The following is a 13,946-nucleotide window of genomic DNA, read 5'->3' on the forward strand; positions in this document are numbered from 1 at the left end:
TGTTCATTTTCAATTCTTTATCTCTTGGACCTTTGCAATCTACAGATGTGGTGATTCATTTGGCAAATAGAAGTGTCGCTTACCCCGTAGGTTTCATAGAGGATGTGCTGATTTGGGTTGGTGAACTTATTTTTCCTGTTGATTTTTATGTTCTTAATATGGAAGAGGGATTTTCCCATGGTTCAGTTCCAATTATTTTAGTCAGGCCATTTATGAAAACGGCCCGAACCAAGATAGATGTTTATGATGGCACATTGCCTATGGAATTTGGTGATATTGTTGTTCATTTTAACATTCTTGATACCATGAAACATCCATCTGAGGATCATTCTATTTTTCGTGCTGAGATAATTGATCAGATTGTTGATGATTATATGTTTGATTTTGATTTTGTTCTTCATGGTAGGAAACATCCATTTTTATCTGATCTGCATACTTGTCATTCCTTATGCATTGAATCTAAATCTGAGTTTGAATTTGATCATATATCTGATTTTTATGCTGAGAGTGAATTTGAATTTGAGTCTGGTTCTGATTTTTTGGGTGTTGTGCCTCTTGATGTTGATTTTTTAGAGTCAAAATGCACTAACCATGTTGCAGGAAGTACATACACTTTTGACTTGCTTTATGAGGTACAGGCTGGCGAACCTTCTTCTTCTCCTACCCTGGTTCCTCCCATTATTCATCCACCACCCACACCAGAGTTGAAGCCCTTACCAGCAAACCTCAAATATGCTTACTTGGAGGACAAGGAAAAATTTTCAGTGATCATCTCTACCTCCCTTGTTGTTGAGCAAGAGGAGAAGTTGTTGCTAGTTCTCAAGAAGCATAAGAAGGCCATTGGATGGACTTTAGCAGACATTCTTGGTATTAGCCCATCTACCTGCATGCATAGGATACTTTTAGAGGATGGAGCTAAGCCAGTGAGGCAGCCACAGCGGCGACTCAACCCCGGCATTCTAGATGTGGTGAAAAAGGAAGTGACCAAGCTCTTACAAGCTGGAATCATCTACCCCATTTCTGATAGCTAGTGGGTGAGTCCAGTCCAAGTGATTCCTAAGAAGACAGGCCTCATAGTGATCAAGAATGAGAGGGGTGAGCTTATCCCCACAAGATTGCAGAAGAGCTGGCGAGTCTGCATTGATTATAGGAGGCTGAATCAAGTAACCAGAAAAGATCATTTTCCCCTGCCTTTCATTGATCAAATGCTTGAGCGCTTGGCAGGTAAGTCTCATTACTGTTTTCTTGATGGTTTTTCTGGTTATTTACAAATTCATATTGCTCCTGAGGATCAAGAAAAGACCACATTCACCTGTCCCTTTGGCACTTTTGCCTATAGGAGGATGCCCTTTGGCACTTTTGCCTATAGAAGGATGCCCTTTGGCCTATGCAACACCCCTGGTACCTTCCAGCGATGTATGCTTAGCATATTCAGTGATTTTTTAGAGAGTTGCATAGAGGTTTTTATGGATGATTTTACTGTTTATGGATCCTCTTTTGATGCATGTTTGGATAGTCTGGATAGAGTTCTTAATAGGTGCATTGAAACTAACCTTGTGCTGAATTTTGAAAAATGTCACTTCATGGTAGAACAAGGTATAGTTTTAGGGCATATCATTTCCAGTAAGGACATAGAGGTAGACCCTGCAAAAATAGATGTTATTTCACAATTGCCTTACCCCTCTTGTGTGCGAGAGGTTCGTTCTTTTCTTGGTCATGCAGGGTTTTATAGGCGCTTTATCAAGGACTTTAGCAAACTGGCCCTTCCACTATCCAATCTGCTGCAAAAGGAGGTGGAGATTGATTTTGATGACCGGTGCAAAAAGGCTTTTGATTGCCTCAAGCTTGCGGTGACTACCACCCCTATTATTCAGGCACCTGATTGGACAGCTCCATTTGAGTTAATGTGTGATGCATCCAATTACGCATTGGGGGCTATCCTTGCTCAAAAGATTGATAAGCTGCCTAGGGTGATCTACTATGCTTCCAGAACTTTGGATGCTGCTCAAGCAAATTACACTACCACAGAGAAAGAGCTATTAGCGATAGTTTTTGCTCTTGAGAAATTTCGTTCATATTTACTTGGTACTCGTGTTATTGTTTATACTGACCATGCAGCTCTGAAGTACCTGTTGAAGAAGGCTGAATCAAAGCCTAGATTGATCAGGTGGATGCTTTGGCTCCAACAGTTTGATTTGGAAATCCGTGATCGGAGTGGTGCACAGAACCTTGTGGCTGACCACCTGAGTAGGATTGAGCGTGCATCTGAGGACTCACCCATTCGGGATGATTTTTCGGATGACCATTTGTGCATTCTGTATAGCATTCTTGATTCCTTCCCCACTCCCTAGTTTGCTAATATTGTGAATTATTTGGTTGCTTTTGTTTTTCCTCCATTAGCATCTAAAGCTCAAAATGATAAAATTAAGAGTGATGCAAAGCATTATATTTGGGATGACCCTTATTTGTGGAAGTTGTGCAGTGACCAGGTTATTAGGAGATGCATTCCAGACCATGAGATTGACTCAGTCCTACAATTCTGTCATTCTTCCGCACCAGGTGGCCATCTTGGCATACAGAGGACAACTCACAAGGTGCTTGACTGCAGTTTCTATTGGCCCACCATCTTCAAGGATGCGTGGAGAATCTGTAGCACTTGTGAGCCTTGTCAGAGAGCAGGTGGCTCACCTTCATGGAGACAACAAATGCCTCAAAAACCCATGTCATTCTGTGAGGTGTTTGATGTCTGGGGTATAGATTTTATGGGGCCTTTCCCTGTCTCTTTTGGTTTTGTTTATATTCTCCTTACTGTTGATTATGTTTCAAAATGGGTGGAAGCCAAACCCACCAAAACTAACGATGCTAAGGTCGTTGTGGATTTTGTTAGATCTAATATGTTTTGCAGGTTTGGAGTCCCTAGAGCCATCGTCAGTGATCAAGGCACCCATTTTTGCAACAGATCCATGTATGTCGTGCTCAAAAAGTATGGGGTCATGCATAGAATTTCCACACCATACCACCCCCAAACTAATGGGCAGGCTGAGATTTCAAACAGGGAGATAAAAAGGATCTTGGAGAAGATTGTGCAGCCAAACAGAAAGGATTGGAGCACCAGGCTAGATGATGCTCTTTGGGCACATAGGACTGCCTACAAAGCACCCATAGGAGTGTCTTCTTATCGGGTTGTCTTTGGCAAGGCATGTCATCTTCCTGTAGAGATAGAGCACAAAGCCTACTGGGCTGTAAAGACCTGCAACTTCTCTATTGATCAGGCTGGAGAGGAAAGGAAGTTGCAACTAAGTGAGCTAGATGAGATCCATTTAGAAGCCTATGAGAATTCCAAATTCTACAAGGAGAAGACCAAGAAGTTCCATGACAGCTTGATAGCTAAGAAGGACTTCGTGGTTGGATAAAAAGTTTTATTGTATAACTTTAGGCTCGGACTCATGAGTGGTAAGTTGAGGTCAAAGTGGATTGGTCCTTTTGTGGTGACTAATGTTTTTCCTTATGGTACAATTGAGATCAAAAGTGAATCCACAGATAAGAGCTTCAAGGTCAATGGACACCGGCTGAAACCATTCCTCACAAATCCCTCCTTAGTGGATGTAGTGGTGGAGGAGACCTCCTTACTTCACCCTACTCCTCTTCCGCCATGACTTAGGGAGTTTTCTTTTTCTGTCTCTTTTTTTACTTTTACTGCACTTGTCCAAATTTATTGATTGTTCTTGATCTTATGATTGTGCTACATTGAGGACAATGTGTTGTTTAAGTGTGGGGGGGAGGGGAGATTGTTCTTTAATTTTGGTTGGGCATTCTAGTTCAATTTTATTAGGTTTTTTTCTAGGTTAATTTTGTTATTTTGGTTTTATGTTTTGTGTACAACATTGCATGTTCCTCTTTGAATTTTTGGTTATGTACAGGTAATGGGTAATTGTTTTTGAAATAGGAGTTTCTAGGAATTTTGTGAATTGAAACCCTTGTTTTTCTCTACATGTCAAAGTAGTTTTGAATGCTTGAATTGAAAGTGATAGATTTACCCTTGGTGAGAATTTGAGCCATCATTATCTATTTTATTCGGTGTGTTTTGCCCCATTGATTGCTTGCACAATAGCCTAGGCTTGACTCTTGTTGATACTTCTTGCTTCACATGCATGTTGGGAGATGATTTAGGCATTTTGTTCTTATAAGCCTCTAGCCAAATGAGCCTACCTTGAATTAATTCCTTTGATAGCCCGTTTGAGCCTATGTTCCCCTTTCTTTGTTTTGAAGCTCATTACAAGCCTTAAGTGAAAAACCATGATTTCACCCTACCCTTAAGGAATTTTGGAGCTTTGGAATTGTTTTGGGAATAAGTGTGAGGGGGGGGGGGGGTATGTTTCATTGGATGATATGTTTTTGTTGGCCATGTTTGATGTATATACATATATTGCCTAATTGTTTCTTTATTTTTCAAATGCTTTCAATTGCCATTGTTCACGTTCAAAAAAAAATCACAAAAAAGTACAAAAAAAATACAAAAAGAATGAAGTTGAATAAATGAAGACTTGGTTGATTTTGTTTTGGGTTTACTTTTTAAAGCTTAATTTGTAATTTTGGTTTTGGGGTTTATTACTTTTTCTTACTTCCCACTAATTCCCCATTGCTCCTCTATTCCTTTGGGTTTTAGCTACTATCCCATACTTTCCTCTACCTTGTCCTTGGCCCCGTTATAACCTTAAAAGACCTTTTGATCCTCATATGCATGTGTTTGTGATGTGGTTGTCAATTTTAGAGTCTTGCCAAGTCTATGTGGTGTTTGTTTTCATGGATGCTCTGAGAGTAAACAATAGCCTAGACACTTGAGAGATAGAGTTCATATCTTGTAAGGCTTTATCACTTTTCATTCTTGAGCTGATTTACTATCTTGCCATGTTTGAGATGCTTGGATGATTTTCATGACGACCTTGATTCTTTAACTCTTTACGTGTTGGATGTTACCCATTCTTTTCATTCCTTGAGATTCATTGAGAAATATGTAGTTGTTTTTGTGTCTGTTTGTTTCTCTTTAATGTCTCTGGATTCGTTTCTTGCTTTGCTTTTTGATTTTGCCCAGGAGTGCAAAAGGCTAAGTGTGAGGGGATTTGATGTGTTATCATTTTCTCCTATTTCTTAACCCTTTTTGTCACCATTTTAATTACTGATTAGCCTTAATTGTCAAATTAATTATGCAGTTTTATCATTTGGGCCTACTGGACTAATTTTGTGTTTTTAATTTAATTTCAGGAGAATTATAAGCAATTGGGCTTGAATATGGAATTGGGCTTGTACTTGAAGAAAGTAGACAATTTTATCAAATCTTATCTTATCCAGATTTTATCTCATGTTGATATTATTTCATTTAGATTTTATCTTATCTTATCTTATCTAGATTTGATTTCATCTAGATTTTATTTTATCAAATCTTATCTTATCTTGTCCAGATTTTATTTTATTTATGGGCTTGGGCTTAAAACAGATTTGTAAGCTTTGGGGCTGAGAACCTATATAACAGCACCAAGGTTTTAATTTGAGAAGAGCTTTTTGTTTTGGGAGAAAGAATAATTTTAGGTTTTGCAATTCTAGTTTTTACTATTCACGTAGCAATAAAATTTCATTTTCTGCTTCAATCTGTAATTTCGTTATCTACTGATTAATGGAAGGCTAAGTCTCCAACGTCGTTTTCTCTTGAGGATCATGCATAACTCTCTTTGAGGTTTTATTATTACTATTGAATTTTGATCAGTTTTTCCTCTTCACCAATTACTCTGTATTTTTTGCTATTAATTCATGCATGCTTAGTGCTTGATTAATTGTCTCTAAGCTTAATTTACGTTCATGCTTAATGATCAGTTTCGTTCATGATTAATTGGTGTATGTGTTGCTTAATCACATAATGACTGCCTTATGTTAAATTTCGCTTAGTTATTTAATTTAGGGTTGGATTAAGTGGTTGAATTGATAAAGGATAAATTCTCGTAACCTAGGATAAGTGACTTGCTTGTGAATCATGGGGAAACAACGTGTTTTAATTCTGATATTTTCTAATTAAAATTTGCTCGTTGTTTAATTTACAAAAACAAACAACCCCCCCAATTCATTACTATTTTATTACTATCTGTTATGAACGTTTGGTTGACCATTGCTCGTTGGGAAACAACCAAGGACCACTTCCTAGATACTGCATTTTTAATGTTTATTTGATTCGGGTACGACCTTGATCACCCTCCAGCAAAGATTTTGTGGTATCTTCCAATCATTCCAAGGTTTAAGCGTATTTTTGCTAACGAGGACGACGCAAAAGACCTTACATGGCATGCAAATGGAAGGATTTCTGATGGAATGGTCCATCATCTGGCTGATTGCTCACAGTGGAAGAAGATTGATGGTTTGTATCCGAATTTCGGGAAAGAGCCACGAAATCTTAGACTTGGACTAGCCAGTGATGGAATGAATCCATATGGCACCTTAAGCACTTAACACAGTTCATGGCCAGTTCTGCTAGTATTTTACAATTTGCCTTCATGGTTGTGCATGAAACGAAAATACATGGTGTTTTCTATGATGATATCGGGCCCAAGACAGCCAAGAAATGACATTGATGTTTATCTAAGTCCGTTGGCTGAAGACCTGAGAAAGTTGTGGGACGAGGGGGTTTTAGTGTTTGATGTGTTTTGCAAGGAGACATTTGAAATGCGTGCAATGCTTTTTTGTACCATTAATGACTTTCTAGAATATGGGAATCTCAGCAGTTACAGTGTTAAGGGTCATCATGCATGCCCCATCTGTGAAGAAAACACAAGCTACATACAACTAAAACATGGAAGAAAAATAGTCTACAGTAGGCATCGCCATTTTCTAACACCCAATCATCCTTATAGACAACTAAAAAAAGCTTTTAATGGAAGTCAAGAGCATGATATTTCGTCGATACCGTTGATTGGTGAGCAGGTATACCAGCGGGTTCAACACCTGAATATTGTATTTAGAAAGATCCAAAAGAAGGATAAAAGTAAGAGTAGCATATGGAAGAAGATGTCCATTTTCTTTGATCTTCCGTACTGGTCTGATCTAGATGTTAGACATTGTATTGATGTTATGCATGTGGAGAAAAATGTTTGTGACAGTGTCATTGGGACACTCCTTAACACTCAAGGCAAGACGAAGGATGGCTTGAATACCCGTCAAGATCTAGCTGATATGGGGATACGATCACAGTTGCATCCAAGGTTTGATGGGAAGAAAATTTACTTGCCCCCTGCTTGTCATACTTTGTCCAAAAAGGAGAAGATAAGTTTTTGTCAGTGTCTTCATCGGGTGAAGGTTCCACAAGGATACTTTTCAAATATTAAGAGCCTTGTGCAGTTGAAGGAGCTTAAGCTTGTAGGGTTAAAGTGTCATGATTGTCACGTGCTCATGCAACAATTGTTAGCCGTGGCTATACGAGACATCTTGCCAAACAAAGTCAGGTTAGCCATAACTCGCTTGTGCTTTTTCTTTCATGCCATATGTAGCAAAGTCATTAATCCTGTCAAATTTGATGAGATGGAAAATGAGGCCGCAATTATATTGTGTCAGTTGGAGATGTATTTTCCCCCTGCTTTCTTTGACATAATGATTCACTTGATTGTGCATCTGGTCAGAGAAATCAAATGTTGTGGTCCTGTTTATTTGCGGTGGATGTACCCGGTTGAGCGATGCATGAAGATCTTCAAAGGGTATACAAAGAATCTATATCGTCCAAAAGCATCTATTATTGAGAGGTACATTGCAGAAGAAGCCATTGAATTTTGTTCAAAAAACATTGAGAAGGCTAAACCTATTGGCCTTCCTGAGTCTCGGCATGATGACAGAGTGGGTGGTAAGGGTTCAAGAGGACTACATGTGATCACTCCAAGTCTAGAAGATTTGTTACAAGCTCACTTATATGTCTTGAACAACAGTAATGAAGTTTTGCCATACATACTTAAGCATGAAGCTTTAGTCAAATAGAATAATCAAAAAATGTTAAAGAATTGGGTGTTGAAAAAGCATAACAAGACTTTCCGTGATTGGTTTAAAGATACAATATTTGCAGATGAAAATGTTTCAGAAACATTAAGAAAGCTAGCAGATGGGCTTAAAAGAAATGTTATAACTTGGCAAGGATACGACATAAACAAGTATTCATTTTACACAAAAGCACAAGACAACAAAAGTACAATGCAGAACAGCGGGGTCACCCTAAGGGTTGAATCTCAACACTTCGCAAGTATGCATGACGCCTATCCTTGTGTAGCTTCCATCCCTTACTTTGGGTTCATTGATGAAATTTGGGAGCTTAACTATGTGAAATTTACTGTATGTGTTTTCAAATGTAAATGGGTTGACAACAACACTGGTATGTGCACCGATGATATAGGATCTATGTTGGTAGACCTAAAGAAACTTGGTTACCACAATGACCCTTTCATCATGGAAGAACAAGCTAGACAAGTATTTTACGTGCAAGACCCTTGTGATGAAAGGTGGTGCGTGGTTCTCCAGGGAAAAACAATTGGTGTTAATGTAAAAGATGATGATTCATACATGGACACCTATGTTAGTCCTTTGACCGCACAAATCACTCCTAACGTTGTCGGAGAAGAAGAAGCTAACGACGTTCATGCTAATCATAATGATCATGATGAAGGAGAATTAATTAACATCGTCTAATGTAATTTTCTATTTATATATTTGATTTTGCTAGATTCATTTACATAAGTCATAAACATTATTCAGATTGATTAATATTTAATCCACATTTATATATAGTCTCGAGCTACACCAAACCTCAATCTAAACAAAACATACATCAATGTGAAGAAGGGCGTTACATACTCCTTGCCGCTCGTCTCTTCTCTGAACTATTTAATATCAATCCATAAAATGGAGCAAATCAATACTAGATTTCTATTTAGAATAAAACATTGAAACTAAATAAAGTGTACACAAACCAATCATATGTGATTGGTTACTATATGATTGGTTTGTGTGATTGGTTTACTAATTGCATTATTGAAAACATGCATATATTTGATGAAAGCTTTGAAAGTGGAACTTATGCCATTTCATCTTTTTGTATTCAGTGGATCTCATCAATTGTTTTCTGGAGAAAGAGAGCTCACCAAAGCAAGTAAGTGACAGCTACACTTTCTCTGATTGTTTAAAATTATATGTTTACCTGTTGCAAAATTTATTTATAATTTTGTCTTGTTATTTATAGGTGGTTTACTAAAGAGGGAGTGAAGTCAGGCATAATTCACCACTCCTATATTACAGTGGGCTGGGATAGTCAAAGTATTGAGTGTATTTAACACAAAAATCAGGTAAGGTTATGACGATAATAGGATTCCTGGGAGAGGCAAAAATATTGACCAAATTAAGACAAATGCAAACTAAATCTATTAATATGAATCAAATATTCTTAAAACAAATATCGTGGCGGTGCTAAAGAACAAGTTGTCAAGAGTGGATTGCTAATATTATTACCTCATGTGACTTCCTGATTTCCACCATATGTTCCTTCAAATCAATAAACTTGACATTCCCCAGCTCTTGCATATACTGAATGCTAGAAGTAGTTGTCAATTGCCTCACTTTCAGATCATCGCTCACAACAAATAGACACGGCCTCTTCATAAATCCCACAATAGCTTCTCTTGCTCCATCATAACATCTTGGCTCAAAAAGTTTCAATTTTGTTGGATATTGTAACATTTCTTTTTTCTTTGAAATCATTTCTTGCATCTTGAGACATTTCTTGCATCTTGAGGCACACAGCTTCAAGATTACATGTTCGAATCTCTATCACTAATAGAATGACAACTATTGAGTAAAAAGACAATTGAAACTTTGGAAAATAGCTTTTAAATGGTTTACTATGAACTATGAACAGTGACACTTATCTTTTGTGTCTTACTAATAGAATGAAAAGGGTATTTTTAATGTACCTATTTTGAACCAAAAATTAGAGAAGAAAGAAACAATGTAATTAGAGAAATGGCCACTGCTTGTTCCATATCCAATCTATTAATATATTATTTTGGTTGTTCAAAAACAATCGTAATGGTTGGTAGCTCTTAAATTATTGCAGGTCAGTGTAATATATATGTATCAAACTTGCTTTACACAATTATTCTGTTTGTTCAATTGGTTTGTGTAGTGTAACTGAAACCTGTCTATAGTGTTTGAATTTGTTCAATTGGTTTGTGCAGTGTAACTGAAACCTGTCTAGTGTTTAAACTTTAGCACTATAAGAAAGAAAGAAAAATAAATGTTGTGAATATTCTGAACCAAAAGTTACAGGGAATTTATTAATTTCTGATTATTCGACCTTTTCTGATTTGTATAGTTTAAAAATCCGACCAAGCTCTGGATTCTTCAGACACTCTTCCTTCTTCCTAGCTGCTAGTGCCTCAATCATCTTCTTGTTAGCTCCAGACATTGACCTTGTTGTCCACACTGCTTTTGCAATCAGGTTACTCAACACAAATCTTATTGACATATTGTTCTTTGATTTTCCATAGATTAAATGTGTAAACATAGATTAAATTCTTATCCAAACTTTGGTTTTAAGTTTTTGGTAGGAGCAAGCTAATTGAGTTGCTCACCTTTTTAGTTAGGTAATCGCAATTCTATGTTAGTTACCGTATTTTTTGTTGCTAGGTATGAATTACCAATTTCTGCTTTCTATTCATCTTTTTTAAAATATCCTGGAGGCCAAGCTGATTGAATAAGAAAAGGCTAAAATAGAATGTTGTGGTCTCTTTTGCAATTTTGGTTAAAATATTTAATTATAGTCTGCGCTTGTACATTGATTTTCATCTACAAATAACATGTTTGACAAAACTGTGATTGAGTCATGTTCGAACATTATTTAACAACTAGAGGACTAATTTTACAAAAAATTTAGAATAATTTTAAGCAATTAGAGTTTTAAAGGGACTGAGTCACACAATCTAGCTTTTAAGTTTGAAAGAACGGAAAACAAGATGAATGAACAATAAAATGAGGTGGGATCCATACTTTTATTCTCTACTTTAATCAAAACTTTCATCTCAAATCACATTCATTTCATTTCTTTTGATTCAAATGAATGGACCCTTGTCATATACAGTATTCATATTCCTTGCTACCAACAAAGCCCAACATGACATCCACAAAATCCTTCACCTTATTGTGTTGTCCCTTGTCTGATTGAATATGCTCATCAATAATTTTGTTAAATACATTCATCAAAGACTGCTACTGGCAAGACACAGAAACAGTTGCTGAGGACAAAGGCAAAGGAGATGGGGCCTGTTAGGAAGAGCAAGTTGTAACTATGTCGGTGATGTCACATTATGGTGATGCTTGTTGCTCTCAAACTTTTCTTAATGTTGTTTATCTATAACTATAATAAAAGGTTGGAGAATACTAACTAGTGGCTTAAAGAATTAAAAAGAAAAAAGTTTTTGTAAGATAGTATACTAATGCACTTTTACTGTGATTTTCAATATAAATCTTCTATTTATTTGATTAAGATACTTGGTAGTAACAATTCATTATTAGGCTTTGCTTATGATGGACCATGCTAAACAAGTACCCTTGGAGCATGCATTAGGAACTGTTAGATAATATCAAATTATATGTACAACAGATTAAAGAAAGTCTACCTGATTATCTACAAGTTAATAAAAATTAATTACTAATGATCCATAAAGTAATACAAATTATTTGTACAAAAGAAAAGTTCTATCTTTTCTACAGCCTCACAGTCAAGAACTTGGCTGATACTTACTAAAAGTGTAGATGATGGTGAAGTTGCACCTATGCCTAGCTTACAGCCTCAAGATGCAGAAATAGAGTCACAAAGCAGCCTCTCCCTCCCTCCCTCCCTCCCTGTAAAGGTCTTATACAAGACCTCTTTTCCATTAGTTACCTGTGAATTATGAGTCACCTTCACTGTTTTCCCTTCCCATCCTTTGTAGTATATTCTTGCCAAATCTTAGTTGACACAATTAATTTGTACCACCCATTTCCTGTTGCTTAAATTGGGCCTTTAGACTACTTGACCCCTAACATCATGCATCTTGTTATTTAAAGAATTGATATGTTCTTTCTTTGTCATTTCATTATAGCGGGGAGCATAATATGGTTCTTTACTCCTAAATCATCACAAAATATATTGAAGAAGGCAAAGGCATGTACTTCTCCCAATTATTAGTTGAGTTTTTCTTTTAATAAAAATGTAAGTAAACGCACAGAGACACACAGACACAGAGAAAGAGAGAGAGAGAGAGACACACACACACACACAGAGCGAGAGACTGTCCCTCTCCAATCCAAAAGCCTCAGATAACAATGAATCACAGATAAAATGAATCTGTCAAACCTCTAACATATTCACAAAAGAAGACACATACCCAACTACAATAATAAAGCATAAGCACCCCCCAAACCCAGATTTCCAATTTAGTTACATAAAGAACTGTTGATGTCGATATTTGTCTGTAATCGAAATTTACATTTTGATGATGCATAAAGGATCATGGCATCTCCACCTGCCTCGCCTCCTCCTCCTCCTCCTCCTCCTCCTTTAGACGCATCAGCTTCGCCATCTGCCATGAAGCGGACATGCAAAGCCTCACGTCTACGATCCTTGTCTACCAGACCACCTGGTGCTAACAGACCAGTGGTCCACATTGATCCTACTACCGGCAAGGACGACGGTCCCCACAGGAAGAAATTAAGAACATATTTAGGGATTGTGGCGTGTGATAAGGTGGACCTCACGTACGAGAACTGGAAGAAGGTCCTTACTGCTCAGAAGGACTTGATTTGGAAGGATATTCAAGTATTTTTCTTTTCTTATTTGATGTTGTTTAATTAATAGGAAAAAAATACATTATTGTAACAAATAAACCTTATTTGTTATTGTCAGACAGAATTTGAAATCCCAGAGGCTTCTGACAGTAGGACAAAAAAGAAGTTGCTTCAGACTGTTGGCGAGAGATGGAGGCAGTTTAAATCAGACCTCACGAAGAAATGGGCCCTTGCAGCCGATCAGGATGGTGTGGACGACACTATCTGTGAGAAATATGACATAAGCAAGGAAAAATGGGCCCAGTTTTGCCAGACTCGCAGAGACCCTTCTTGGGAGGTATGTTCCTTGCCATTTAAGTTTTTTTTCAAAAAAACATTAACTTGTTATACTTCATTCTAGCAATTTGAAAGATTATTGTTTTATTTTTGCAGGATGTGCGGAAAAAGGCACAGGCCATCCAGAAACAGAACACTGCCCCCCACGTTATGTCTCGTGGGGGGTATGAATATTTGGAGCAGTTGAGAAGACCAAGAAGAAGCTGGAGGAAGCTGCACAGTCAGGAAGCGTTGATGTCGTCATCGACCCTTCATCCCCCGTCAGACGCCGCGTGAAATGGAAGATGGCCCGCACAAATAAAATAGGGGAGATGACGACTGAGGCCGCAAAGGAAATCGCTGAGAAAATCGTCAATCATTTTGAACTAACCACTAGAATTATATTTCAATATTTTGTTAATGCCATGTACAACTGTGTCTTTTCTATGCAGGATTCCTTTGAGGAGCAGGCAACACAGGGATCCTTCATCCCCCATGGATGTTAGGATGTTCTCACCGCTGTTATTGGACGTCCAGAGCACCCTGGACGTCTCCGTGCTGCTAGAGCCGGTGTCACCATCAAGCAATACTTTGGATCGGCTCCACGGACGTCTCGCAGCTCTTCCTTGCTACCTGCTGGAGAATTGCAGCAGCTAACCCAGCAAATCAGAGACCAGCTAGAGGAGTCGATCACAGAAAAAGTGACTCGGTAGCTCATGGCATCATTCAGCCAGATGCAGTCCTAGATTTAGTCCCAGATGCAATCTCAGGGACTTGCACTACCTGTGGAG

Source organism: Glycine soja, chromosome 3 (genome assembly GCF_004193775.1).
Source record: "Glycine soja cultivar W05 chromosome 3, ASM419377v2, whole genome shotgun sequence".
Lineage (NCBI taxonomy): Eukaryota > Viridiplantae > Streptophyta > Magnoliopsida > Fabales > Fabaceae > Glycine > Glycine soja.